Source organism: Lithobates pipiens, unplaced genomic scaffold (assembly GCF_037356315.1).
Source record: "Lithobates pipiens isolate NorthernLeopardFrog02 unplaced genomic scaffold, aLitPip1_a1.2 Scaffold_10, whole genome shotgun sequence".
Lineage (NCBI taxonomy): Eukaryota > Metazoa > Chordata > Amphibia > Anura > Ranidae > Lithobates > Lithobates pipiens.
This window is the reverse complement of record NW_027507686.1, coordinates 101842261-101869531: the sequence shown is the minus strand read 5'-3', so window position 1 is coordinate 101869531 and position 27271 is coordinate 101842261. Positions and strand designations below refer to the sequence as shown.

General features: G+C 47.5%; 4 pseudogenes; all 4 read right to left on the bottom strand.

Moving 5' to 3' along the window:
* Positions 1-8239: 8239 nt before the first annotated feature.
* On the bottom strand, positions 8240-8358 carry LOC143943287 (5S ribosomal RNA; annotated as a pseudogene).
* A 323-nt stretch (positions 8359-8681) lies between these two features.
* LOC143955960 (5S ribosomal RNA) lies at positions 8682-8800 on the bottom strand (annotated as a pseudogene).
* A 3554-nt stretch (positions 8801-12354) lies between these two features.
* LOC143952511 (5S ribosomal RNA) lies at positions 12355-12473 on the bottom strand (annotated as a pseudogene).
* An 11776-nt stretch (positions 12474-24249) lies between these two features.
* LOC143945161 (5S ribosomal RNA) lies at positions 24250-24368 on the bottom strand (annotated as a pseudogene).
* Positions 24369-27271: the final 2903 nt, after the last annotated feature.

Below are 27271 nucleotides of genomic sequence, written 5' to 3'. Positions count from 1 at the left end.
TTGACAGGGTGCCATATCGTCTTATTTCCGCTAAGAGATTCGGCAATGTAATGTGAGGCTCCGAGACATAGAACAAGAGGTCATCTGCAAAGGCTGCGACCTTATGGTGGTGTGAGGGGGTGTCCAGTCCCTTGATGTCTATGTTCTGCCTGATGTGGTGCTGCAAGGGTTCAAGCGATAGGACAAACAAAAGGGGGGACAACGGGCATCCCTGCCTCGTTCCATTGCCAATAGTGAAAAGCGACAAGGCAAACCCATTGACCCTAACCATCGCCATCGGTGACGAGTAAAGAGCTGTAACCCATGAAAGCATGGGGGGGGGGGGGTACACCCAAGCTTCGCAGGGTGGCTAGCAAAAAAGGCCAGCTCACCCTGTCAAACGCTTTTTCTGCGTCCACAGAGAGCAACATAATCGGTAGTTTAAGGCGTCTGGCGCGTTCTATAACATTGATTGTCCTGGTAGTGTTGTCTCGGGCTTCCCTGTTACGAATAAACCCCACCTGATCCAGAGGTATCAGGCGTTGGAGAATGGGCGCCAACCGCTCCGCCAGTATCTCAGTGAAGAGCTTAAGGTCGCTGTTTAATAAGGAGATGGGCCTGTAGTTCGCACAGAGAAGCGGATCCTTCTCCGGCTTGGGTATGACCGAGATGCTTGCCTGCAACAGCTCCGGTGGAAAGGTCTGGCCCTCCAATAGGGCGTTAAAAGCTGACACAAACGGCGTGGACAACAGGGAGAGGAAGGCCTTATAATAAGGGACCGTAAACCCATCTGGGCCTGGTGCCTTGCCCTTGGGTGAGTCTCTTAACGCTGCCGACAATTCCTCCGGGGAGATAGGTTGCGAGAGAAGCTCTATCTCTTCCTGTGTCAGCGACGGGAGGTTTGCCGAAGCTAGGTACTCGTCAATGGCCGCTGTGCCGGCCTGGAGGGCGTCTCCTGAGTCCCGGGGGTGCAAGTTATAAAGGGCTTCATAGAAAGATCGGAAACACTCCGCTATCTCCCGTGAATCATGAAGCTTGGCACCCGAAGGGGAGGTTATGGTTGGAATGAAGGATGCGTTGCGTTGGGCACGCAGGGAGTTCGCTAGGGACCTACTACACTTGTCTCCATATTCATAATACGTCCTGCGGACCCACATGAGTCTGGTTCTAGCCTGAAAGAGAGAGAAATCTCTGATTTGTTCTCTAAGATCTCTCACCTCCACCTCCAGCGCAGCAGTCGGCTGGGATTTGTGTCGTTCTTCACACGCATATGCAACTTGTCAATACGTTTGGAGAGAGCCTCAGTTTTGACCACTTTGAGTCTATGACCATGTTTAATAAGAATGCCCCTAATGTAGCATTTATGAGCCGCCCATAACATGAGGGGGTTGGAAACAGAATCACGGTTATGATCAAAGTAACTTTCTAATTCCCTAAGCAGGTCTGCGTGGGTCTCAGGGTCCTTCAGGAGAGACTCGTTCAGTCTCCACCAGGACTGACCACGCGACTCCTGTTGTAGCTTCAGCATCAAAGAAATCGGGGCATGGTCAGACAGGGCTATGTGGCCTATCTGAGCGTCTGTAAACCGCCGGGATAGCATTGTGGGTGACTAAAAACATATCTATACGTGAGTAAGAACCATGAGCGGTGAAAAAGAACGTATAGTCCCTATCCTGTGGGTGAAGCGTACGCCACACATCGATCAGTCGGTGGGAGTGTAGCAGTTCTCTTATGTGTGAACGCGTTCTCGCAGAAATCGCAGAGGTGCCCAATGATGAGTCTCTGCGGGGGTCCAAGGTGAGGTTAAAGTCCCCCCCAACGATCAAAGTACCCTCCGAGAATGCAGCCAGGGCATCCAAGCATGCTTCTAAGGCCGGCAGCTGGTCCACATTCGGCATGTATAGGTTGGCAAGAGTAAAAGTTTGCGAGTGGAGAGTTCCCTTAATGAAGAGATATCTCCCTTCACTATCGGCTTGGACAGCTAACAGGCGCCACGGCAAGTTTTTAGCAAGAACACACACTCCTCTCGATTTGGAAGTAGGGGACGTGCTGTGGTGGGCCAGGGGGAAGTGCTTACTATAAAGCCGTGGTATTTGGTCTGTCCTGAAATGGGTCTCCTGGAGGAAAACTATTTGGGGCTTCATCCGCCACAATTATGTCAGGCAGCTGGACCTTTTTTCAGGTACATTCAGCCCTTTCACATTCCAGGAAACCAGCTTCAGGGCCATGACGGCAGTGGTACCCGGCCGGCGGTCCCCACCAGAGTCAGTAGTAGAAATAGAGTTCAAGCACAGAGGAAGAGGAGGAGAAAAAGGAAAAGCAGTAACGAAGCGAGAAGGTCCGGAGTTAGTAGGGAGGAGGAGGGTAGGAGGGGTGGGGATAGATCGGGGAATTGCTAAAGCTCCTATCGGAGAGAAAGAAAAAGAAGAGAACTGCGCAATCCCTAATACTTCTATTAGGATGTAAACCACTCTACCTTAAAGAAGTGTATCTTGTGATCTATTATTCTAACACACCAAACTTATGACTAAATAAACCATAAGACATTACTTATAGCTAAATACAGTAAACATATATATTGCCCCTCATAGGTTATGAACCAAAAGGAAAAAATGTACAATTCTAAGTCAACGATTCAAAGACAAGAAACATATAAAGTAGAATCAAACAGTACTGAAAATGTATGTGATAACATAAAGTCCATTAAAAGTCCAACTGGAGAAACACCCTGTGTAGAAGGGATCTATTCAATCGTAAAACTTTTCAATCAACGTGAAGTAAAACCAGGTGCACCTCCACCAGACAAGTAATAATAGCCCCTTACCAGACGTCCCGGTAGGGAGCGCTTAATCGCAAAATGGGTCTGAAGATGGATCAAACTTGAGCCCTCCAAATGGAACACTTTAACGTAAGACAGGTTAGGAGATACGCCAGTCATAAACCATCCAGCAGGGGAAAACGCTGTTTGAAGCGGGACTCAGATGTGTAGCATTGTAGGATCAAGGAAGGTTCACCATAGGGAGGAAAAGATGCTACAAATAGTGTAAAATCATTTATTAAAACAAAAATATAAAACAAGAGATGCACTTACAAACATGAAAGAACATCGGGCATATCATCAAACTGGGCAAGCGTCGGCCGATCGCGAACACCAATCGATATCCCTTCTGGTACCAGTTCACATGAGGCAAGTCAGCGTGTCACGCCACCCAACGCGTTTCGTGAAAAATTCACGTCGTCTGGGGTCTGGCAGTCGCAATCGGGCGTGCACGGAGCTTCTTTGGCATCTTAACTACGACATCAAACGCATTATAGAACATCACTGCAGCAGGTATCGGGCAGTTAACAACAGTAGAACAGTGCATAATTAGACCAACATATTAAACTTTTCAACACAGAGTATAGATAACTTTATACCACCCAGGCACCCACCCCTCCCCCCCCCCCCCCCAAAAAAAGGAAAAAAAAAAAAAAAGGAAAAAAAGGGGGGGAGGAGAGGGGGAGGGAGCAGGAACGCCGCCCAGGGGCACCCGGGGGGCACCACCAGGCAGTCCAAAAACACAAAGAGCGCCGAGACTAGGGCACCTGTAGATAAACAGTAACGAGAATGGTGAACAGTACCGCCAATAACTCAGGGCTTCGTCCAGGAAGCGCAGTGTCCAACTGTGTTCTTCCAATGTCCTTCCTCTCCCCTAGCGGGGGCGCTGGGAACAATGGCCCGTGGAATGGTAAACAACACAAAGCTGGATACTCCAGCCATCCATGTTGGTAGAGAAAAAGAAAACAAAACAAAAAAAGGGTATAACACAGGAATAACGGAAAATTACTGTACTCTCTCAGGGTTCACGATCTTGAGGGGCCTGCGATCTCTGAAGTTGGGATCGACGGTGGCGTCTCACTCTCTGTGGCCTGGTTGAGGGGTTGTTCGTCGGGGCCACTGCTCCCTGGGGGACAACAGGAGCCAACCAGTTGGTGACCTGAACCGAGGGCAGGCCCAAAGCCTCCAGAAAGGACGGGACCTCCGAAGGGTGTCGTAGCGCAAGGGGCCTCCCATTTTTGCACACTATAAGGTGAAACGGATGGCCCCACTTGTATGGAATCCTCCGTTCAGTTAGGTGTTCCAGAAGGGGTCGCAGACAGCGTCTCATCTGGAGGGTCTTGCGGGATACATCTGGCAGAAGGGTGACTTGGGCCCCGTCAAAATCAATGCTGCCTTTGCGCCACGCCGCTTGCAGGACATCCTCCCTAACTGAGTAATTGTGGAGACAGCATAAAACGTCACGTGGCCGGTTCTCTGTGGGGCTCCTGGGGCCCAGGGTCCTGTGGACTCTATCAATGGCTATTACTGTGTCAACAGCGCGGTCCAGACAGGCGTTAAATATAGCTGTAACTGTGGCTTTGAGGTCTGCCTGGCCAGTGGCTTCGGGCAAGTCTCTGATCCTGATGTTGCGTCTGCGGTTGCGATTCTCAAGGTCATCCACTAGGAGTTGCAACTGTGCGACTCTGTCAGCAAGGGTATCATGTGCGGCTTGCAGGCCAGAAACATCAGTGATCAGGGAGGTCACATCCGATGCCAGGGTGGTCACCCGCTCGTTCGTAGCCGACATGTCACGTTTGACCCCTGCGATTTCATGTCGCAAGGTCGTTTCTACCCTGGCTGCCATACAGCTAAAGTCTGCTTTAGTGGGAAGGTTTTGGAGTAAAGCTAGGATGGCCTTGTCCCCCAATAATGCCGGTGTTGGTGGCAGCGGTGGGTCCCCCTGTGTGTCTGAGGCGAGAGCAGCCTGGCCATTCGGTCCTGGGATGAGGCTTCCACTGCAGGAGGGTCTCTGGGACAGTTGGGAGTTGTGAGGGAACCAGGGTGGCAGGCCGCTATGGTCCGGGCTGTCAAGCGAGGCCATGGACAGTGAGCGGGGGAGACACGGGGACAAGTCACTAGGCGGGGAGAACGGGGGCATGTCGTGTCCCTGCATAGCAGTCTGCTCACCTTCCCTCTGTGCCGCGTGTCCTGGAGCGCCGGAGGCCGCGGGCGCCATCTTGGCTGGATCCGGCGTGGAGGCCGGAGGCTGCAGCGAGACCAAGTACCTGTCCATGGCAGCAGCGGCGGACCCCGCTCGGCTGGCTGTGTTCCGCCAAAGCGCGGGGATGTCGGCGATGCCGAAATATGCGACCAGACTGTGGTAAAGGGGTGCGGAGGGGTCAGGGACCGGGAGCTCCGGAAAAGAGCGTCCTCACTCCTTCATGCCTAGGCCACGCCCCCCCTGGTTAGTGTCTTGATTGGGAGATCGCCTGGGAATACTGGATGCCGTAGGCTTCTTTTTATGTTGTTGGCTTTGACCTGTTTTTTTTAGCTTGTTTCCCAAGGTGACCATCTTGGCCTTTGTCAAGAGGCTTCAGAGTGCCCAAAGAGAGTGCCTACGGCCAAATCACCTATATAGTATCTTATATATAATAACTAAAAATATTATTTATTATTATAGATATAGATATATAGTATAGTGATTTGGCCGTAGGCACTCTCTTTGGGCACTCTGAAGCCTCTTGACAAAGGCCAAGATGGTCACCTTGGGAAACAAGCTAAAAAAAACAGGTCAAAGCCAACAACATAAAAAGAAGCCTACGGCATCCAGTATTCCCAGGCAATCTCCCAATCAAGACACTAACCAGACCAGATCCTTCTATGGCACCTGGTCTTCCCAGGGAGTCTCCCATCCAGGTACTAACCAGGCCTGACGCTGCTTAGCCTCTGAAATCAGACGAGATCGGGTGCTTTCAGGTTGATGTGGCCGTAAGCGTTCTCTTCAAGACACGCCCAACCCTCTTGACAAACGCCAAGATGGTCGCCTTGAGAAACAAGCAAAAAAAACAGGTCAAAGCCAACAACATAAAAAGAAGCCTATGGGCTTACAGCGGACCTTAAAAGATGGGACCCACTAGCTCTGTCATGGTTCGGACGCTGTAATGTGTTGAAGATGAACGCGATGCCACGACTTCTGTATCTACTACAAGCCTTACCTATCAAAATACCCCAGACTTTCTTTCATGCGGTTCGCTCAATCTTTATCAAGTTCCTCTGGCGCGGAAAACATATGCGTATTGGTAGGGCAATGCTATTGCGACCGAAATTGCGGGGAGGTATTGGCTTCCCGGACCCTGCTCTATATTACACAGCGACGCACATGACACCGGTGGTTGACTGGTGCCGGTGTTCTGCCATATACTGTCCGGCCATGATATAGTGTCCGCGCCGTACTGCGCATGCGCAGTACGGAGCAGACGAAGCTTCGGAAAATCTCCGAAGCTGAACGGCGCCTGCGCGGTGAGTGGAGGTGGTAGCCCCACCATCCAAGCGGACATAGGGTTGTGAATATTAGAGGGCCCCTCGCAGGCGAGCTTTGCTCGCCACGCTTCGGGCTCGGCCTCGCTGCGCTCGGCTCTTTTATATTCTTACTCTATGTCCACTTGGATAGTGGGGATAGAACCTGGACTCAGAGCGCAGGCGCCGTTCATGCTCGGCAATTTTCGGAATCTGTGTTGCTGTGTACTGCGCATGCGCAGTACACAGCGGACACTATCCGATGGGGGACCATATGTGATAAGACACCGGCATGGGGAACTGAAGCTATGGGTCAAGCTAGAGCAGGAGATGGCGCGGGTTCCACTGGCTGGTTTGCCTTGGGCGGGGAGGCCATTGGAGCCCTGTGTGACTACTCACCCGTTAATTGGCCCCTCGCTCGCCGAGATGGATAGTTTTTTTCACCTTTCCCACCTGACTAACTTCCCTTCTCCTATGACCCCAATTATTGGACATCCTAGATTCCCTCCGGGCCTGTCTGACCAGGCCTTTACCAGGCAAGCCCCGAAAGGGCTTCTGAGAGCAGCCCTATTTCTTGGACCCACGGGCTTGATTCCCACGGGGACCATACTGCTAGAGCAAGTACCTGTTGCATTGGATAGCTGGAGAGCTAGACAGCTAATCCATTTCCTCGGATCACTACCTAACCATTCGTTCTTCTCTAGACAATTCCACCCCTTCGAGGAACTTTGCCTGGATGATGGCCCAATTCGTGGTTCCCTCCAAATCCTGACAGACGCACAATCCTCCACGGATCCACCCTTCCTAGCTAAATGGAAAAGGGACTTACAAACTACATTCTCCAAACCACAGAAGGACAGAATACTCTTTTTCGCCCATAAGTCGTCACTCTGCAGTAAATATCAGGAGATCTCATATAAGCTGATCACACGCTGGTATCGTACACCGGTGGTGTTGGCCAAAATATTCCCCGGTCAATCTGACCGCTGCTGTCGCTGTGGGCAACAGGCTGGCACCATTCTCCACATTTTCTGGGAATGCCCTAAATTACAAACATTCGGGCAGCCTGTCCTGAGACTCATCCACAAGTTCACAGACATTTCCTTAGCCAATGATCCCGCAGCAGTTCATCTCAATCTAACTCCTATGTCGAGAAAGCGTTATCATAAGTCCTTACTTAAACATCTCCTCAAGGCAGCTAGGGCCTGCATCCCAAGTCAGTGGAAAGAGCAATCTGCTCCTATGGTGACCCAGTGGTTCGCAAGGGTAAATGATATTGAACGAATGGAAGACCTGACTGCCACAATGAGGGATAAAACGGAGGAGCATGGGAACAGATGGTTCTACTGGACCCAGTTTCGCTTTTCGGAAGAATACCTCCGCGAGACATAGTAAGCTCATGGTGATCGTTGGAGATCGCTGTTCGAAACGTTGGACAGCTGATGAGCTGGTGAGCCGAGGGCGTCTCTTGCTCCCTGGGAGGGGACCCCACCCTATCCACTCTACCCACGACACCCCCTTACCCCTTCTTTTCCTTTTCTGCCATTTCCTTCCCCAATCTTCTCTTTCCCCTTCTCCCTCCTTTCAGTTCTACTATTTCCCTTCTTAACTCAAAAAAGGGAAAAGAAAATGGTATGTTCCGACCCCATTTGACTACTACACAATACTCTTCCTCTATCTATGGATATCTAAACTCTTCGAAGGTAGCAGGGCTAGTATCAATAATATTTTAAGTGGTAGAGGATCCCAACGAGATGGAGCTTTAATCTCATCTTGATATGACCGCAAAGCTGTACACGTGCGATTCTCCTCAGACTTCTTACCATTGGCTCTGATATCCATGCAATATGATCGTTTGTTGTAACTATTTGTATCACACATTCTGTGAAGTTGCCTTTGCATTGTATGTCGCATACTACTAAATAAAAAAACAAAAAAAACAGAAGCCTATGGCACCTGGTATTCCCAGGCGGTCTCCCATCCAGGTACTAGCAAGGCCCGACACTGTTTAGCATCCGAGATCAGACGAGATTGGGCGCTTTCAGGGTGATGGGGCCGTAGGTGATCTCTTCGGGCACTCTCAACCCTCTTGACAAACGCCAAGATGGTCAACTTGGGAAACAAGTGAAAAAAAAAACAGGTCAATGTCAACAACATAAAAAGAAGAATACGGCACCTGGTATTCCAACGCCATCTCCCATCCAGGTACTAACTAGGCCCAACCCTTCTTAGCCTCAGAAAAGAGAAGAGATAGGGCTCTTTCAGGGTGATGCTGCTGTAAGCGATCTCTTTGGGCACTCTCAACCCTCTTGACAAATGCCAAGATGGTCACCTTGGGAAACAAGCAAAAAAAAGAAAACGAATCAACGCCAACAACATAAAAAGAAGCCTACAATAACTGGTAATCCCAGGTGGTCTCCCATCCAGGTACTAACCAGGCCCGACTCTTCTTAGCCTCCAAGATCAGACGAGATTGGGTGCTTTCAGAGTGATGTGGCCATAGGCAATCTCTTCAGGCACTCTCAACCCTCTTGACAAACACCAAGATGGTCACTTTGGGAAATAAGCGAAAAAAAAACAGGTCAACGCCAACAACATAAAAAGAAGTCTACGACACCTGGTATTCCCAGGCGGTCTCCCATCAAGGTACTAACAAGGCCCGACTCTATTAGCCTCCAACATCAAACGAGATCGGGTGCTTTCAGGGTGATGTGCCCGTAGGCAATCTCTTCAGGCACTTTCAACCCTCTTGACAAACGTCAAGATGGTCACCTTGGGAAACAAGCAAAAAAATAAAAATAAGTCGGAAGCTAGAGACAATACGACCCGAGTCCTCAATTTAATCCATGCGGCGCATGTACAGGGAAGGCCCTTGCTTATGTTGTCAACGGACGCGGAGAAGGCCTTTGACAAGGTGGCCTGGCACTTTATGCAGGCCACCCTGGAACATATAGGTCTTGGCCCCAACATGATGAGCTGGGTAATGTCGCTTTACTCCACGCCATCGGCAGCGGTACGGGTGACCGAGTGGTGCTCGGACTCTTTCCCCATCACTAATGGAACGAGGCAGGGGTGCTCTCTGTCTCCCCTAATTTTAATTCTGACACTGGAACCACTTATGTGTCACGTTCGGAATGACCCGAATATTACTGGCATATCCAAACCCTCGGCACACCACAAAATTGCGGCGTACGCTGACGATCTAATTTTTTCCGTCTCCAATCCACACATTTTGCTTCCCAAAATACTTGCGTCTCTACAGCGACACGGCAGCCTATCAAACTATAAAAACAATTGCGCCAAGTCGGCTGTATTGAATATATCGGTCCCGGATGGTGAGGCCAAGAGGCTCCGCTCCTCTTTTCCATTCTACTGGGCTGAAAAATCTATACGTTAACTGGGCGTTGACATCGCAGCGGATTTAGCGCAATTGTACCTGCTTAATTTTGTCCCTCTCCTGGATAGACTGAAATCTGATTTGGGAAACTGGCATGCTTTAACACTGACCTGGTTCGGGCGCTGTAATGCATTCAAAATGATGGCCCTCCCTCGGATCTTATACATGTTCCAGACATTACCGATCCGGTTACCCCCAATTTTTTTCAGACAACTGCAGGTGCTGCTCCGGGACTTTATTTGGGCGCGCAAACTGCCCAAAGCCCGTTTGCAATTGCTTGCCAGACCAAAGGACAAGGGGGGTCTGGGTCTCCCAGATCTCAGACAATACTACAGAGTGACTCTGCTAGCGAGAGTCGTTGATTGGCATTGTAATGGCCCACACAAGCAGTGGGTGGAGATGGAGATTGAGGATGGATCCATTCCCCTATTGACCTCCCCGTGGCTCCTGTCCTCCCTACCAAAAGACCTCAGAGGTCACCCCGTAGTGGGAGCTACGTTGGCTGTTGTGCGGAGGTTGTTCCGCTGCACACACATTGCTCCCCTGCCATCACCAATGACTCCGGTTATAGGTAATCCAGACTTCCCACCGGGATTTACCAACAAGAAACTGCGACAGTTGACAGTGGTGGGGAAACAGCGTCTGGGAGAGGTGTGGCCCACGGGAGGGCTCCCGACCACGCAAACTGTCGCCGAGCTTTCTGACCCTCCGCTTGACTTGTTTAGTGCTTATCAACTTTGTCACTTTCTTCTGGCCATACAAAGGGCCCCCTACACTCCTAGAGACCTGACACCCTATGAATCCATCTGTCACAAAAGGGAACCTGTGCGACACACCCTCTCCCTCCTGTACAACCTATTGAGTAGTCAGGAGGAGGGGTCGACCCCCACCATTTATCCACAAATGGGAGAGGGACTTAGGCATCACATTTACCCCACAACAGATAGGGAAGATCCTGACCTTAGTACATAAAGCTTCCATCGCAAACCAATATCAAGATACAAGATAGTCTCACGCTGGTATAGAGTCCCATACCTTCTGAATAAAATGGATAGATCGATCCCGGATGTTTGTTGGAGGTGAAATTCAGATATGGGGACCATGGGACACCTTTTCTGGGCATGCCCGACCTTGAGAAACTTTTGGGTTCCCAGTAGCGTGCCTTCTACACTTGACCGAACAGCCTGTTCGAAAATACAAAAAAACCCTCACGATGCAACTCCTGAATGCCGCCCGGGCCTGCATTCCCGCACTGTGGAGGCAGCCTCAGCCCCCATCCAAGGTGCTGTGGTATTCCAAAGTCAATCATATTCTCCGGATGGAAGAATTGACCGCCACCCTTCACAACACTGAAGAGGCATTTAGTGTTACATGGAGGCCCTGGAGGTATTTTACTGGTACTCGAGACTACATTCGGGAGGTGAGCAGTGCCTCCGTCCCAGAAAACGACTGAACATCTAACGTTTACCTACGTAGGCCATGTCTGCCCTGGGTGGCATTCCCCCCCTCCCTTTTTGTCTTTATTTTTCTTTTTTTCCCCGTCGCCATCCCCCCACCTCCTCTCTCTCCGTCTTTGCGCTCTCTTCTTACCCCGTCCTCCCTTTTGACTATGCCTTGTCTCCTTACTAGCCTTCGGGACCCAGAAGAACCCCAGGGTTCTGGACATGACCGGCTCATATTTTACTCTGGTTCACGTAGGTCATGATAAGCTGGCTCGCTGTGGTCCCAGTTGTTCTCCATGATTACATTTGTCCGAACGGAGCTGCACTAGTTATACTGTACTACATGTCGGAGGTGGGGTTTCTCTATTTTCTGCATGAAACTGTAGGACTCCCCTCTGAGAACCCAGAGTTATTTGGCTGCCTATTTTTTGTTAGCATGTAATTGTGACTCTGGGTCATGCTGTATGGTTGACTGTTATATTTATGTTGTTCTACTTAATAAAAGAATAATAAAAATAAAAAAATAAGTCAATGCCAACAACTTAAAACGAAAGCCTATGGCATCGAGAAATCCCAGGCGGTCTCCCATCCAGGTACTAACCATGTCCCAACCCTGCTTAGCCTCTGAGATCAAATGCACGCTCAACCCTCTTGACAAACGCCAAGATGGTCACCTTGGGAAACAAACAAAAAAAACAAGTCAACGCCAACAACATAAAAAGAAGCCTGCGGCATCTGGAAAACCCAGGAGGTCTCTCATCCAGTTACAAACCAGGCCCAACCCTGCTTAGCCTCTGAGACCAAACGAGATTGGGCGCTTTCAGGGTGTTGTGCCCATAGGCAATTTCTTTGTGCACTCTCAACCCTCTTGACAAATGCCAAGATGGTCACCTTGGGAAACAAGGGAAAAAAAACAGGTCAAAGCCAACAACATAAAAAGAATCCTACGGCATCCGGAATTCCCAGGCGATCTCCCAATCAAGACACTAACCAGGCCAGATCCTTCTATGTCACCTGGTCTTCCCAGGCAGTCTCCCATCCAGGTACTAACCAGGCCTGATGCTGCTAAGCCTCTGAAATCAGATGAGATCGGGTGCTTTTAGGGTGATGTGGCCGTAAGCGTTCTCTTCAAGACACGCCCAACCCTCTTGACAAACGCCAAGATGGTCGCCTTGAGAAACAAGCGAAAAAAACAGTTCAAAGCCAACAACAAAAAAAGAAGCCTATGGCACCTGGTATTTCCAGGCAGTCTCCCATCCAGGTACTAACCAGGCCCGACACTGTTTAGCCTCTGAAATCAGATGGGATTGGGCGCTTTCAGGGTGATGGGGCCGTAGATGATCTCTTTGGGCACTCTCAACCCTCTTGTTAAACGCCAAGATGGTCACCTTGGGAAACAAGCGAAAATAAACAGGTAAACGCCAACAACATAAAAAGAAGCCTACGGCACCTGGTATTCACAGATGGTCTCCCATACAGGTATTAACCAGGCCGTACACTGCTAGGCCTCCGAGATCAGATGAGATTGTGCGCTTTCAGGGTGATGTGGCCATAGGTGTTCTATTTAGACACTCTCAACCCTCTTGACAAATACCAAGATGGTTATCTTGGGAAACAAGTGAAAAAAAAAGGTCAACGCCAACAACATAGACCCTGGCGGTCTCCCATCTGACCCAGACCCTGCTTAGCCTCTGAGATCGGGCGCTTTCAGGGTGATGTGACCTCAGGCGAACGCTTTGGGACATACTCAAAACTCTTGACTGATGCTAAAATGGTAACCTTGGGAAACAAGCGAAAGAAAAACAGGTCAAAGCCAACAATATAAAAAGATTCCTACGGCACCTTTAATTAGGTACTATCCAGGCCGGACCCTGCTTAGCCTCTGAGATCAGATGAGATTGGGCGCTTTCAGGGGGATGTGGCCGTAGGAGATTTCTTTGGGCTCTCTCAGCCCTCTTGACAAATGCCAAGATGATCACCATGGGAAACAAGCGGAAAAAAAAACCCATGTCAACGCCAACAACATAAAAAGAATCCTACTGCACCTGGTATTCCCAGTTGGTCTCCCATCCAGTTACTAATCAGGCCTGACAATGCTTAGCCTCCGAGATCAGACAAGATCAGGCACTTTCAAGGTGATGGGGCCATAGGCGATCTCTTCGGGCACTCTCAACCATCTTGACAAACGCCAACATGGTCATCTTGGGAAACAAGCGAAAAAAAACAAGTCATTGCCAACATTGGAGGCTAAGCAGGGTTGGGCAATCAGTTTCCTTGCCTGAAATAGGCATCTCAGAACTGCCACCTGGCTACTTCCCGGGTTTCCAACTCCTTCAACTAATCCCAGGAGACAATACTTCGCCCCCATCCTGGTGGAGGTTCCAACCACTCGATCAATGGTTCCTGTCACCTCTGTCCAGTAGCGGATCAACTTCGGGCATCTCCAAAACATGGGCATCATGTCTCCCCCCATGTTCCCGCACCGGGGGCAACTTGCGTCCGGCCGTTCGGCCAAACTGAAAAAGTTTACGAGGAGCATAATAGGTTCTATATAATAAGAACAGATGTGACATCCTCTGTGAGGAGAGCCACAATTCACCACAGGCAGGATTCCTGTGGCCAATTATAGCTCAGGGGGGTTTAGTACACACCCCACACTATATAAGGCCGCCAGCACGGCGGCCTTGTATAGTGTGTTGCGGTGGTCAGGGAAAGAGGACGATAGGCAGGGACAGTGTCTTTACTGCTTGGGAACCTAGCACTGTTACAGTGGGTGTTATGTGCCTCCTGCACAGTACACACCTGAAGCTACCCTTTATTACTGGTGTTCAATTTCTGCAATACATGCATCTGCATGTGTCGGTGTTGTGTGCCTCCTGCACAGTATACACCTTATTGCTGGTGTTCTGTTTCTGTAATACAGGAACCTAGCACTGTTACAGTGCTAGGGTGTACAGAGAAGCTGGTATATATAGAAGACTACAGCATACAGAAGAAAGGCTAGTGAATACAGAATACAGGTTTCGTGTATGTAGATAGGCTTGAGTATACAGAGATGCTAGAGTAAACAGTGAGGCTGGGGTACACAGAGAGGCTAGTTTAAAGACAAATACAAAGATGTTAGTGTATATAGAGAGGTTAGTGTATAGAGAGAGTCGAGTGTATACAGAAAGGACAGTGCATATAGAGAAGCTAGTGTATACAGAAAGGGTATACATGAAAGCTGACATTCTATACAGAAGACTGGGTAGTGTATACAGAGAGTCTAGTGGGTACAGAAGACAGGCTGGTGTATTCTAGCTAGTTTTTACAGTCTAGTGTATACAGAAGACAGGCTGTGGTATACAGAGAGTTTAGTGTATTCAGAGAGTCTAGTGTATACAGTCGGCGAGTGTATACATAAGACTGGCTAGTTTACACAGTGTTTACAGAGATGCAAGGGTGTACAGAGAAGCTGGTATATATAGAAGACTACAGCATACAGAAGAAAGGCTAGTTAATACACAATACAGAAGACTCGTGTATGTAGATAGGCTTGAGTATACAGAGATGCTAGAGTAAACAGTGAGGCTGGGGTACACAGAGAGGCTAATTTAAAGAGAGGCTAGTATATACAAAGATGTTAGTGTATATAGAGAGGTTAATGTATAGAGAGAGTCGAGAGTATACAGAAAGGACAGTGCATATAGAGAAACTAGTGTATACAGAAGACAGGCTTGGGTATACATCAAAGCTGACAGTGTATACAGAAGACTGGGTAGTGCATACAGAGAGTCTATTGGGTAAAGAAGACAGGCTGGTGTATTCTAGCTAGTTTTTACAGTCTAATGTATACAGAAGACAGGCTGTGGTATACTGAGGGTTTAGTGTATTCAGAGAGTCTAGTGTACAGAGATGCAAGGGTGTACAGAGAAGCGAGAAGCTAGTATATATAAGGCTAGTGAATACAGGCTAGTGAATACAGAATACAGACTCGTGTATGCAGATAGGCTTGAGTATACAGAGATGCTAGAGTAAACAATGAGGCTGGAGTACACAGAGAGGCTAATTTAAAGAGGGGCTAGTATATACAAAGATGTTAGTGTATATAGAGAGGTTAATGTATAGAGAGGGTCGAGAGTATACAGAAAGGACAGTGCATATAGAGAAACTAGTGTATACAGAAGACAGGCTTGGGTATACATCAAAGCTGAGAGTGTATACAGAAGACTGGGTAGTGCATACAGAGAGTCTATTGGGTAAAGAAAACAGGCTGGTGTATTCTAGCTAGTTTTTACAGTCTAATGTATCCAAAAGACAGGCTGTGGTATACTGAGGGTTTAGTGTATTCAGAGATGCAAGGGTGTACAGAGAAGCTAGTATATATAGAAGACTACAGCATACAGAAGAAAGGCTAGTGAATACAGAATAAAGGCTGGCTTCTACGGAGAGGCTACCACTACGGAGATGCAGAACACTATCTAGGGTATATAGAGAGGCTAGATTATACAGAGAGGCTAGTATTCAGAGAGTCTAGTGTACAGAGATGCCTTGATCCCTTGATCCCTTTTGTGTATTCACTTTATCTCGACCTATATATTCTGCCTCAATATTTTCCTAATTTGTTTTGCTATACTTATTATTATTATATTATAGAGATTACTAACTCTAAATCTTTGTAAACCTAACCATAGTTATAATGTCTACAGCTAATTTTACGTTAAAGCAAAATTCACACAAAACCATCTTTTTAAAACCTTTTACACACTGCACATTAAGATTACTGCAACCATCTCTCGCTAACTCTATGCAAGAGGATTCTCTTTCTGACTCTATTTTGTGTATTACTTCTACACATAACACTTGCAACACATTTTTTAACAGCGGCAAAATGTGAGAAAAGCAGTGGGACGGTTAACTTGATTGAGAAGTGGTTGCAGTAGCAAAGCATAGCAATACAGTTTGATTACATTAATAACACATAATGCAACGTCTTCGTGCGTAACAAAATTAATGGAACGGTTTTCACGTTGGAATTTTCAAGCTACGTCAATTTACTATTAAATACCCTTTAGCTGCTTAGTTCACACTTTGCTGTACGTAGCCGTGTTTACATGTAAGTAACCAATGGGGATTGACATTTCATGTCCATCTCACATCTCTAATGCAATTTGTCTCTTTGCCATGTGATACTTTGTCAGTTATTACACTTTCTCATTTGATAGAAACCTAGTCGTTGCTGATATTTCATGATTACAGCAATCATCTCATCTAATTGCTATTCCGACATTCTGCCTTGGTATTACTTTGCAACGCTCTATTGAACAATGTAAAGGTAAGCTATATATTTTGTGTATTTCCACTTAAACTCGACCTGTATGTCTCAATATTATCCTTTTTAATTTTGCTAAATTAGATTATAGAGTTTGCTATGTCTAAATCCAGGTTACCTACTCACCTTTATTACGTATACTGCTAATTTTAGGATAATACAAAACCATCTTATTGCTTCGTTACACGCTGCACATATTAAGAGAAATACAATGCTACCGATGTGAACAGTTTAATTGCTCTTCTCACATTTAGCTGGTATCTCTCTGCTATAGGACACTGAATTCGTACCACAACGATCACTCATCTAATATCAGTCCACTCAGTGCTACCGGGATAACTTTTACATTTAGAGTAATGAAATGATGTCTCAATCATTTTGAAGCTACTACAACCAACGCTTCCGATCTCTTTTCAATATCTCTGCAATATTAAGTAATATTTAGCTGCTTAGCTCACACTTTGCTGTACGTAGCCGTGTTAACTGTATTAATGGTAACCTGTAAGTAACCAAGGGGGATTGACATTTCATCTCTAATTCACATTCACATTTCCAATGCAGTTTGTCTCTTTGCCATGTCATACTTTGCCAGTTATTATACGTTCTCATCCTTAAAGACACGTAAGGATCCTGAAAACGATAGAAACCTTGTCACGTCGTTGCTGATATTTCATGATTACAGCAATCATCTCATCTAATTGCTATTCCGACATTCTGCCTTGGTATTACTTTGCAACGCTCTATTGAACAATGTAAAGGTAAGCTATATATTTTGTGTATTTCCACTTAAACTCGACCTGTATATACTGTCTCAATATTATCCTTTCTAATTTTGCTAAATTAGATTATAAAGTTTGCTATGTCTAAATCCAGGTTACCTACTCTCCTTTATTACGTATACTGCTAATTTTAGGATAATACAAAACCATCTTATTGCTTCTTTGAACGCTGCACATATTAAGAGTAATGCAATGCTACCGTGAACAGTTTAATTGCTCGTCTCACATATAGCTGGTATTTCTCTGCTATAGGAAACTGAATTTGTATCAGTCCACTCAGTGCTACCGGGATAACTTTTACATTTAGAGTAATGAAATGATTTCTCAGTCATTTTGGAGCTACTGCAACTAACGCTTGCGATCCCATTTCGACTGCAATACTTAATCTCTGCTATTGCAGAATATTTAGCTGCTTAGCTCACACTTTGCTGTACGTAGCCGTGGGGATTGGCATTTCATCTCTACTTCATATTCACATTTCTAATGCAGTTTGTCTTTTTGCCATGTCATCCTCTGTCAGTTATTATCCTTTCTCATCCTGATGCTATACACTTTTTAACAGCACCAAAATATGAAAAAAGCACTTTACATGTTTCAGAAGTAGTTGCATTAGCAAAAAATAAAGTCCTGTCTTCTTTACACGCTAGCTTTTCTGTATACATTAATCTCTCTGTGTACACCAGCCACTCTATATAGACTAGCCTCTCTGTCTTCTGTATACACGTGCCCGTAATCTATATACACTAGCCTGCCTTCTTTTTACAATAGTCTTGGTGTCCCAGCCTCTCTGCCTACACTAGCCTCACTGAATTCCCCAGACTGTCTTCTGTATACACAAGCCTATCTGTAAAAAAAAAATAGCCGGTCTTCTGCATACTCTAGCCTCTCTGTGTAACACAGTCTCTCTCTGGATTCCCTAGCCTCCATCTCTGCATTCCCAGGACCTTCCTCTGTATAATCTAGCCTATTTGTATACACTAGCCTGTCTTTTGTACAAATTAGCCTCTCCGTAGCCGGTCTTCTGTATACACGAGCCTCACTGTCTACTCTTGGTTGTCTTTTGTATACACTAGCATCTCTTTATACAGCTCTCTGTATACCCAAGCTTCTCTGTATACATTAGTCCACCGGTATACACTAGCAAGTCTGCATACACTAGCCTCTCTTTGTAACCCAACTTCTCTCTCTGTATACCTTAGCCTCCATCTCTGCATACCCATTACGTTCTTCTCTATAATCTAGCCTATGTGTATACACTAGCCGGTCTTCTGTAGACATTAGCCTCCCTGTATAAACTAGCTGGTCTACTGTATACACTAGTCCGTCTGTATACACTAGCAAGCTTGCATACACTAGCCTCTCTGTGTAACCCAGCCTCCATCTCTGCATACCCAGGACGTTCTTCTCTATAATCTAGCCTATTTGTATACACTAGCCTGTCTTTTGTACACATTAGCCTCTCTGTATAAACTAGCCGGTCCTCTGTATACACTAGTCCATCTGTATACACTAGCAAGTATGCGTACTCTAGCCTCTCTCTCTGTATACCTTAGCCTCCATCTCTGCATACCCAGGACATTCTTCTGTATAATCTAGCCTATCTGTATAATCTAGCCTATCTGTATACACTAGCCTGTCTTTTGTACACATTTGCCTCTCTGTATAAACTAACCGGTCTTCTGTATACACTAGTCCATCTGTATACACTAGCAAGTATGCGTACTCTAGCCTCTCTCTCTGTATACCTTAGCCTCCATCTCTGCATACCCAGGACGTTCTTCTGAATAATCTAGCCTATCTGTATAATCTAGCCTATATGTATACACTAGCCTGTCTTTTGTACACATTTGCCTCTCTGTATAAACTAACCGGTCTTTTGTATACACTAGTCCGCCTGTATACGCTAGCAAGTATGCATACTCTAGCCTCTCTCTCTGTATACCCTAGCCTCCATCTCTGCATACCCAGGACGTTCTTCTGTATAATCTAGCCTATCTGTATACACTAGCCTGTCTTTTGTACACATTAGCCTCTCTGTATAAACTAGCCGGTCCTCTGTATACACTAGTCCGTCTGTATACACTAGCAAGTCTCTCTGCATACCCTAGCCTCCATCTCTTGCATAACCAGGACCTTCTTCGGTGTAATCTAGCCTATCTGTATACACTAGTCTGTCTTTTGTACACATTAGCCTCTCTGTATAAACTAGCCGGTCTACTGTATACACTAGTCCATCTGTATACACTAGCAAGTCTGCATACTTCTGCCTCTCTGTGTAACCCAGCCTCTCTCTCTGCATACCCAAGATGTTCTTCTCTATAATCTAGCCTATTTGTATACACTAGCCTGTCTTTTGCACACATTAGCCTCCCTATATAAACTAGCCGGTCTTCTGTATACACTAGTCCGTCTGTATACACTAGCAAGTATGCATGCTCTAGCCTCTCTCTCTGTATACCCTAGCCTCCATCTCTGCATACCCAGGACTTTCTTCTGTATAATCTAGCCTATCTGTATACACTAGTGTATACAGACAGACTAGTGTATACAGAGGACCGACTAATGTGTACAAAAGACAGGCTAATGTATACAGATAGGCTAGATTATACAGAAGAACGTCCTGAGTATGCAGAGTGCTCAGCTTCAAGGTATGGCCAACGTGAGTAATATGAGGGACACTCCTCACCCCCGCCCCCACCTACCAGATCTGACTTTCATCCCCTTGCCCTCTCGGCCCCGGTCATCTGGTGGCAGTTTTATGCACACCCGGGCCCCCACCCATTCATAATCCTTACCGACCTTTCCTTCCGCTGCTCACAGGAACACACTGGATGACTTGTCTAATTAACAAAACACCGCTATCCTCCTGTCTGACACCGGTCCCCCTTGGAGGCCCTCACTGTTTGGGTGGTCCCTGCCTCTCCCTGGATGCTCCGCATATACCACAACGACATTGTCAGAGGGGCACCACTTGACCGGACACGGGGCTGTCATGCTGGTGGCATCTCCCATTGGAGGAAGGGATGATGGCCCCAACCCCTTGGCAGCAGGTTCTTTCATGTACAGACCAGGGCGGCTCATCTTCCCTTCTGGAGTCTTGACCTTAGATGGGGGAGTTGCAGTTTGGGGGGTCTGAGTGATACCTAGTGCGCTTTTCTGGAAGGGCTTGACATTCCCGCATATGTGTCCCCTCCCCCTGGTTGCGCCCCTCGTCCCCCCCTCTGGCTCCCATCTACTCTTTGCCGACATTGCCTTCTGCAGCTTTCGGGGACCCTGGATGACTTATTTATTGAGCCTATTGGTACGAGACACTGCTTCCCTCCAGGGTGACTCTGGACCCCCCTGGAGGATTTACCCCTTACTGGATGCTCTACACAGCCCCCGATGGCGATGCAGGAGAGACACTAATTGGCGGGCCCCAGGACTGCTGCTCGGGTGAAGTCTCCCGTTGGATGGAGGGATGGTGGCCCCAGCCCCTTGCCTGACGGATTTTCCATGCACCGACCAGGGCTGCTCCTCTTTCATCTTGATGTGGTGACCATGGAGGGGAGGAGTTGAAATTTATGGGGTCCAGGTGTTTGCTAGTGGGAGTGCGCTAAAGGACTTGACATTTCCGCATGTTTGTCCCCTCTCCCCTGTTTCCCCCCTCCCTTCCCCCTTCCCACCTTTCCCTCCTTTCCCTCCCCCTTTCCCCCCTTCCACTCCCCCTTTTCCCCCTTCCACTCCTCCTTCCCCCCTTCCCTGCCCCTTTTCCCCCCAGGGCGTGGGCGGGGGTGAGGGGGTAAGGAGAGGACAATCTGCCAAAGGGAGAAATGCATTTGTTCGGGGACTGCATGTACTTTAGGGGTATGGGATGGGGGGTGGCAGATCCAATTCTGTGATGCCTTTTCTGTTGTGACGGGCTCCCTCGTGCATGCCTATGTTTAGGGCGAGCCGAGGAGACCCCTCAGTGCTGACAGTTATATGCTCTACCTCTGTTTTGTTTATACTATTGTTTTTTGGTTCTATGATGTTACTGATTGTCTTTTTATTTGCATACCGGTATCAGATGTGACATTTACCACTGCCGGGACTGGGGGGACTAGGATTCGGGGGCTCCCTCTCCGACCTGTCTACCCACCAACCCAAGTAGGACAGCGCTTTAAACCCAGTGTACATCTGGTAAGCGCTATAGCATAATTGTGCTGTTTTAGTATACCCTTCCTGTACTGTTGAGTGCGGACAACCCGTAATTTCCCTCTCCCCCTGGGGTTGAGGTGCCCGGCCTCTTTTTCCCTTTACCTTTCCTTCCATTTGCCCTTCCTTTCTCCCCCTTAGTTCCCGCCATGCATTACCTACCCAAAACCTACCTTGGTTCAACTTTCTTTGCTTTTCTCTGACGTCCCCCTCCCCCTCCCCGAGGAGCGATGGCAGACTCAGTCAAGGTCGCCTCTCTAAACGTTAAGGGACTGAACTCCCCTGAAAAACGGTGGATCCTCCTGTGAGAACTGAAGACTTCCTGTACTGATGTGGCCTTTATACAAGAAACACATTTTAAAAATACTAGCCTCCCCTTTCTATGGTCGAGATCCTTCCCTAAGGTCTACCACTCTACTAACCCCTCCTCTAAGACCAATGGAGTCTCCATTCTGATCTCTAGCAGGCTCCCCTGGGTTCTCCAGGATTCTCTGGTAGACCCTGGGGGCCGATATCTTTTTCTTAGGGGCCACATTGGAGAGCGCCTTTTTACATTTGCCACTGTGTACGCTCCCAATGATCACCAAGACACGTTCCTCAGAACTACCCTGCACAGATTATGTGACTTTCGGGAGGGCCAGTTGATATTAGGTGGGGACTTTAATGTCCCCTTTCGCCATCGGTTGACACTTCTGCCTCTTGCTCCTCGCTCCTCATTTCCTCTAGAAAGCGGATTACTAAGTGTTTACTGAATGACCAATTAGTTGATGTCTGTCGTCTGCAACACTCTGGGGAAAGGGACTACTCTTTTTGCTCTTCCCCTCACAAATCATACTTGAGGATAGACTTCTTCTTGATTCCACATGACCAACTGCACTTGGTGAGCTCTTCCTCCATTGGCCATATTACTTGGTCCGACCACGCTCCTGGACTGGAATCGAAACAAACTTTCTAAGCTCACTCCCGAATTCCGCTAAGAAGCGCCATGTGGTGCTATAAGTATTTACCCACAGAATTTATGTCACATCCCACTATAGGGGCTTAGTTGAAAGTCAGTCACCTGATCGCTACCCAAAACACACTCACGTCTTTGACTTCCCCCCTATTCCCTATACGTGGCCATCCAACCTTTGAACTGGGGACCCACTTAGAAATTCCAACCTAGACAATGCGTCTAAATTCGTCATTGATGGAAAATGGCCTTCTTTCTCCACCCTAACAGATCCGACAGAGCTTTTCCAACTGCCTTTTTGGAGAGCGGCGCAACTACATCATTTTCTCCATTCCATCCCCAATCCTCAAACGTTCGCCCGCCCTCAGACGGAGTTTGAGACTCTATGCAGGAGCGAAGGCCCTTTGGCCCACATTCTCTCTCAAACAGATTACCCACACTTAACATGTCTGTCCAACTGGGAAAAGGACCTTAATTGCTCATTTTCCCCAGCACAGAGACAACGCATTATTACTTTGGCTCTCAAAATGTCGCTGTGCACGAAGATACAGGAGACGAATTTTAAACTTCTCACCAGGTGGTATTTGACACCATCAAAGCTGCAGAAATGTTTCCCCTCTTCCTCGAACATATGCTGGAGGTGTGGAGAAGAAGAGGGCATGTTGCTGCACATTTTTGGGTCCTGCCCCAGCTTGGTGGACTTCTGGACAGAGATCCGATGCATAACACAAAAATTCACAGACTTCTCCATCCAGGAAGAGGCTGCATTCTTTCTCTTGCACCATTCACAGATTCCCATTAAGAAGTACAAAAAAATCAATTTTACGGCATGTGATAAATGCGGCATAATCCTGCATCCCTCTCTATTGGAAAAAATGTTGCCCCCCCTTTCATTACTCACTGGCTTAGGAAAATAGAGGACATTAAAAAAAAATGGAGGACTTGATCCTCACATCACAAGGTAAACAAGAATTTTTTAAACAAACCTGAGACATCTGGAATACCTTTATATTCTCGCTGGAAGGATGTCGCCTGCTATCGCCTTAGTGCTCTGAGCTTTCCTTGACTGTCCCCTTGGACAGTGGCTGCCATCGTGTCTCGTCCCCTCTTCTCCTTTCCTGATCTTTCAATCCTTCTCTTTTCTGCCTTCCTCCCCTATCTCTCACCCCCTCCACCCCCTCTCTCTTTTGGAAAAAGTGGAAAATTGGGAATGACAGCCCCACACCCCCCTCTGGATGGATTATGCTGGAGGGACCTGGGGTTTGTGTGACCCTGGATCTTGGTACAGTACTTTATCCGTGCCTCGAATCATTGTGATTGATGGAAGGCAGACTCACAGTTGCGAATATACCTGTATCAAGTATTGTTCAGCTGCTTTTTGCTCTGTATTTCTCTGTTGCATTATGTACTCGGGGGACCGTCTTCCCCTATTTGGAGAAAAAATTATATAAAAAAAAAAAAAAGAAGCCTACGACACCTGGTATTCCCAGGCGGTCTCCCATCCAGGCATTAACCAGGCCTGACCCTGCTTAGCCTCCAAGATCAGACAAGATGGAACAGATTCAGGGTGATGTGGCCGTAGCCAATATCTTCAGGCACTCTCAACTCTCTTGACAAACACCAAGATGGTCACCTTGGAAACAAGCGGAAAAAAATAGGTCAACGGCAACAACATAAAAAGAAGCCTACGGTATCTGGACATCCCAGGCGGTCTCCCATCCAGGTACTAAACTGGTCCCAATCCTGCTTAACCTCTGAGATCAGATGAGTTTGGGCTCTTTCAGGGTGGTGTGGCCGTAGGAGATTTCTTCAGGCACTCTCAACCTTGACTAACGCCAATATGGTCACCTTGGGAAACAAACAAAAAAATCAAGTCAACGCCAACAACATGAGAAGAAGTCTACAGCACCTAGTATTCCCAGGTGGTCCCCCATCCAGGTATTAACAAGGCCCGACCCTGTTTAGTCTCTGAGATCAGACGAGATCTGGTGCTTTCAGGGTTATGTGGCCATAGGCGAGCTCTTCAGGCACTCTCAACCCTCTTGACAAACACCAAGATGGTCACCTTGGTAAACAAACAAAAAAAAAAAAACAAGTCAACGCCAACAACATAAAAAGAAGCCTTCAGCACCTAGTATTCCCAGGTGGTCTCCAATCCAGGTACTAGCAAGGCCCGACCCTGTTTAGCCTCTGAGATCAGAGGAGATCGGGTGCTTTCAGGCTTATGTGCCCATAGGCAATCTCTTTGGGCACTCTCAACCCTCTTGACAAATGCCAAGATAATCCCCTTGAGATACAAGCGAAAAAAAACAGGTCAATGTAAACAACATAAAAAGAAGAATACGGCACCTGGTATTCCTACGCCATCTCCCATCCAGGTACTAACTAGGCCCAACCCTTCTTTGCCTCAGAGAAGAGAAGAGATAGGGCTCTTTTAGGGTGATGCTGCTGTAAGCGATCTCTTTGGGCACTCTCAACCCTCTTGACAAATGCCAAGATGGTAACCTTTAGAAACAAGCAAAAAAAAAAAAACGAATCAACGCCAATAACATAAAAAGAAGCCTACAATAACTGGTTTCCCAGGTGGTCTCCCATCCAGGTACTAACCAGGCCTGACTCTTCTTAGCCTCCAAGATCAAACGAGATTGGGTGCTTTCAGAGTGCTCGGACTCTTTCCCCATCACTAATGGGACGAGGCAGGGCTGCCCTCTGTCTCCCCTAATTTTAATTCTGACACTGGAACCACTTATGTGTCACGTTTGGAATGACCCGAATATTACTGGCATATCCAAACCCTCGGCACACCACAAAATTGCGGCATGCGCTGACGATCTAATTTTTTTCATCTCCAATCCACACATTTCACTTCCCAATATACTCGCGGCTCTCCGGCGATACGGCAGCCTATCAAACTATAAAATCAATTGCACCGTCGGCTGTATTGAATATATCGGTCCCGGATGGTGAGGCCAGGAGGCTACGCTCCGCTTTTCAATTCTACTGAGCTGAAAAATCTATACGTTACCTGGGCGTTGACATCGCAGGGGATTTGGCGCAATTGTACCCGCTTAATTTTGTCCCTCTCCTGAATAGACTGAAATCTGATTTGGGAAACTGGCATGCTTTAACACTGACCCGGTTCGGGCGCTGTAGTGCATTCAAAATGACGGCCCTCCCGCGGATCTTATACTTGTTCCAGACATTACCGATCTGGTTACCCCCAATTTTTTTCAGACAACTGCAGGTGCTGCTCCGGGACTTTATTTGGGCGCGCAAACTGCCCAGAGCCCGTTTGCAATTGCTTGCCAGACCAAAGGACAAGGGGGGTCTGGGTCTCCCAGATCTGAGACAATACAACAGAGCGACTCTGCTAGCGAGAGTCGTTGATTGGCATTGTAATGGCCCACACAAGCAGTGGGTGGAGATGGAGATTGAGGATGGATCCATTCCCCTATTGACCTCCCCGTGGCTCCTGTCCTCCCTACCAAAAGACCTCAGAGATCACCCCGTAGTGGGAGCTACGTTGGCTGTTGTGCGGAGGTTGTTCCGCTGCACACACATTGCTCCACTGCAGTCACCAATGACTCCGGTTATAGGTAATCCAGACTTCCCACCGGGATTTACCAACAAGAAACTGCGACAGTTGACAGTGGTGGGGAAACAGCGTCTGAGAGAGGTGTGGCCCTCGGGAGGGCTCCCGACCACGCAAACTGTCGCCAAGCTTTCTGACCCTCCGCTTGACTTGTTTAATGCTTATCAACTTCGTCACTTTCTTCTGGCCATACAAAGGGCCCCCTACACTCCTAGAGACCTGACGCCCTATGAATCCATCTGTCACAAAAAGGAACCTATGCGACACACCCTCTCCCTCCTGTACAACCTATTAAGTAGTCAGGAGGAAGAGTCGACCCCACCATTTATCCACAAATGGGAGATTGCATTTGGCATCACATTTACCCCACAACAGATAGGGAAGATCCTGAACTTAGTACATAAAGCTTCCATCGCAAACCAATATCAAGAATCAGGATACAAGATAGTCTCACGCTGGTATAGAGTCCCATACCTTCTGAATAAAAGGAATAGATCGATCCCGGATGTTTGTTGGAGGTGCAATTCAGATACGGGGACCATGGGACACATTTTCTGGGCATGCCCGGCCTTGAGGAACTTTTGGGTGGAGGTGACCGGGATGATAAAAACTCCCAGAAATGTAGATATCGCAGACAACCCAGCAGCGTGCCTTCTACACTTGACCGAACAGCCTTGATACAGGTACTTGAGACTACATTCGGGAGGTGAACATTTAACGTTTACCTACGTAGGCCATGTCTGCCCTGGGTGGCATTCCCCCCCCCTCCCTTTTTGTCTTTATTTTTCTATTTTTCCCCGCCGCCATCCCCCCCTCCTCTCTCTCCGTCTTTGCACTCTCTTCTTCCCCCGTCCTCCCTTTTGACTATGCCTTGTCTCCTTACTAGCCTTTGGGACCCAGAAGAACCCCAGGGTTCTGGACACGACCGGCTCATATTTTACTCTGGTTCACGTAGGTCATGATAAGCTGGCTCGCTGTGGTCCCAGTTGTTCTCCATGATTACATTTGTCCGAACGGAGCTGCATTAGTTATACTGTACTACATGTCGGAGGTGGGGTTTCTCTCTTTTCTGCATGAAACTCTAGGACTCCCCTCTGAGAACCCAGAGTTATTTGGCTGCCTATTTTTTGTTACCATGTAATTGTGACCCTGGGTCATGCTGTATGGTTGACTGTTACATTTATGTTGTTCTACTTATACTTAGTAAAAGAATAAAACAAAAAATAAAAAATAAGTCAATGCCAACAACTTAAAAAAAAAGCCTATGGCATCGAGAAATCCCAGGCGGTCTCCCATCCAGGTACTAACCAGGTCCCAAACCTGCTTA